The 2,833-nt window shown below is 36.4% G+C and overlaps 1 pseudogene; it reads right to left on the bottom strand.

Annotated features, from left to right (window-relative positions):
* LOC105236862 overlaps positions 1-2,633 on the bottom strand; it is a 91,562-nt pseudogene extending 88,929 nt beyond the window's left edge.
* Between the last annotated feature and the right edge of the window lie 200 nt (positions 2,634-2,833).

Genomic DNA, 2,833 nt, shown 5'->3' with positions numbered 1-2,833 from the left:
GTACCTTCCCCTCTCAGGATCTGACCTTCCTTGGCTATGGTTATATAGTGTCTAAGGCATGTTTCTGAAGGTAAGGAAATGTTAATCCAGATTCTTGTACTCTACCCCACGGTAGTGAATTCTATTTTCTGGGATGGGGCTCTACAATTAACTGTTTAAAAGAATTACACCAATGATTCTGCCCATTGAAGTTTGAGAAGCACTGCTCTATGACGATAGCTTCCAGGGCAGCATTTTTCAAACTTCCTTAGCATAAAAATGGCCAGGACTGTTCATGAAGGATATAGATGCCCAAGCTTCTACTGTGACACTAGACATAGTAGGTCTGGAATGAGTCCTATATGTCTGAACAAGCTCCCTCGAGAAGACAAATGATCAACTAGATTTGGGGAGCACTCTTCTCTTTCTATAGGCTTGTAGTTTCTCAACTGCTTTCTCCAAAGTCCCTGGAGTTCTTTTAAGAACCTTATGGCTGGAAAAGCATAGGATGAGGTAAAGGGGTGAAGGAAAAGTTTACGGACGCTGGGTTAATATGGAAACCCTTTCAAATGTTTAAAGCCCTCTGATTTTATCCAGAGTTTATCCATTTCCTTGTAATTTATGCATTATATTGTATTATATATATATATATCAGTGTCCACTCTAATTTTTATTTAAAAAAAGAGTTCTCCATCTAAATTGTTTGAAAACCACTGCCTATTTTAAAGATTTCTATTTTTAAAAATTAACAGTTGTGTCGACTTTCTCTTGATATATCTATCTACACAGAATATATGTGTGTGTATTAAAAAATTTATTCATACACAGAAAAGTACACATATCATAAGTGCACAAATTAGTGCATTTTTACTATCCAGAACACATTCAAACCAAGAAACTGAACTTGACCAAATCTCAAAAGCCCCAGTCATATCCTTCCCAGCCACTATCCTTACTCAAAAACTGATCGCTATCCTGACTTCAAATACCATAGATTAGTTTTATTTGTTTTTGAACTTAACATAGCAGAATCATTCAACGTAAACTCTCTTGTACCTGGCTTGTACCTTTTTTTTTGCTTGGCACCACATTTGAAATTCACCTATATTATTCTGTTATGTACAGTACCTTCTCGTTGCTTCATAATGTTCTATTGTGTGATTATACCACGGGTAATTTATCTATTCTATTGACGATGGTCATTTGGATAATTTCTAGATTTTAGACAGTGCACACAGTGCTGCTATAAACATTCTTTAACAGACCTTGTGGTGAACTTACGCTTGCATTTCTGTTGGTATATTCATAGGAAGGGAATTATAGCATCCCAGAGTGTAGCGGATATGGTCAGTTTTTAAAGCTGCTGCCTAATGGTTTTCCCTCTTGGGTATACCAGTTTTTATTTCTGCAGCAGTGTACAGAATTACAGTCACTCCACACCCTTACCACCACTTGATAATTTCTGTCTTTTAGCTTTTGTCAGTAGGTGGCTGGGTGGAGGGTTATATAGTTTTATCTCATTATTGTTTAACTTCATATCTTTGTTAACTTTTTCTTATGTTTATTGACCATTTGGACGTTTCTTTTGTGATGTGTCTATTTAGATCTTTGGCCCATTTTAATTTTTTTAAAAAATGTATTCCTTCTCTGACACTCTCCCTTACGTGGATTCAAGTTTCTGGCCTATGTTATATTCCTTCTCTCTGAAGAAGAAATTCTTTTAACATTTCTTGCAAGGCAGGTCTTCTGGTGACAAGTTTCCTAAATTTCTGTTTGTTTAAGAAAGTCTTTATTTCTCCTCTACTTTCAAAAGAAAATTTCACTGAATACATAATTCCAGGTTGGTGGGATTCTTTTTTTTCAATCAGCATTTTAAATATTTTGTGCACTTTCTTCGTGCTTGCATGATTTCTAAAAAGATGTCCAATGTAATTCTTATCCTGTTTCCTTTATGGGTAATACCCTCCCCCACGCTTACCCCAGCTTCTTCCAAGATTTTCTGTTTGTCTTAGATTTTCTGCAGTTTAAATGACACACCTAGGCATAGATATTTTGGTATTTGTCCTGCTTGGTATTCTCTAAGATAACTGGATCTTTCATTAAGTTTGGAAAATTCTCAGTCAATATTACTTCAAATATTTCTTCTCCTTCTTTCTTCTTCTTCCCATTAGGTATATGTTACATGTTAAATCTTCATTACTGTTGCACAGTTCTTGGATATTCTAGTCCATATATACATTTTCATTCTTCTTTCTCTGTTTTTCAGTTTGGGAAGCTTCTACTGACATTCTTCAAACTCTCTGACTTTCCCTTTAGCTGTGTCCAGTCTACTGATGAGCCCCATTAAAGGCATTCTTTATGTTTGTAACAGTGATTTTGATATCTAGCATTTTCTTTTGGATCTTCCCTAGAGTTTCCATCTTCTGCTTACATTTCCCATCTGTTTTTGCTGTTTACTTTTTCCATTAGTGCTCTTAGCATATCAAGTTATTTTAAATCCCCAGTCCGATATTTCCAAAATCTCTGCCATGCCTGAGTCTTGTTCTGATACTTACTTTATTTCTTCGGACTATGTCTTTGGCTTTTAACATGACTTTATTGAAAGTCAGACATGGTGTATCAGGAAAAAGGGACTGAGGTAGGTAGGCCTTCATTGTGAGGTTTATGGTTATATGGCCACCAATAGAGTGCGTTCACTGTTTGCTGCCATTGTGGTGTCACATGCTAAATTTCCTCTAGCGTCCTGTTCTTGTCTACCCTGGTGTCTTTGGGCTTCCCTAGAGACTCCTTGAGGACTGAAATTTGCAGTTCTTTTGGCTTTAATCCTTGTGATTACACAGGAGCCCAATCAATG

The sequence above is a fragment of the Ailuropoda melanoleuca genome, chromosome 11, assembly GCF_002007445.2.
Source record: "Ailuropoda melanoleuca isolate Jingjing chromosome 11, ASM200744v2, whole genome shotgun sequence".
In the NCBI taxonomy this organism is placed as follows: Eukaryota; Metazoa; Chordata; class Mammalia; order Carnivora; family Ursidae; genus Ailuropoda; species Ailuropoda melanoleuca.
This window is presented reverse-complemented; position numbering and strand designations above follow the sequence as displayed.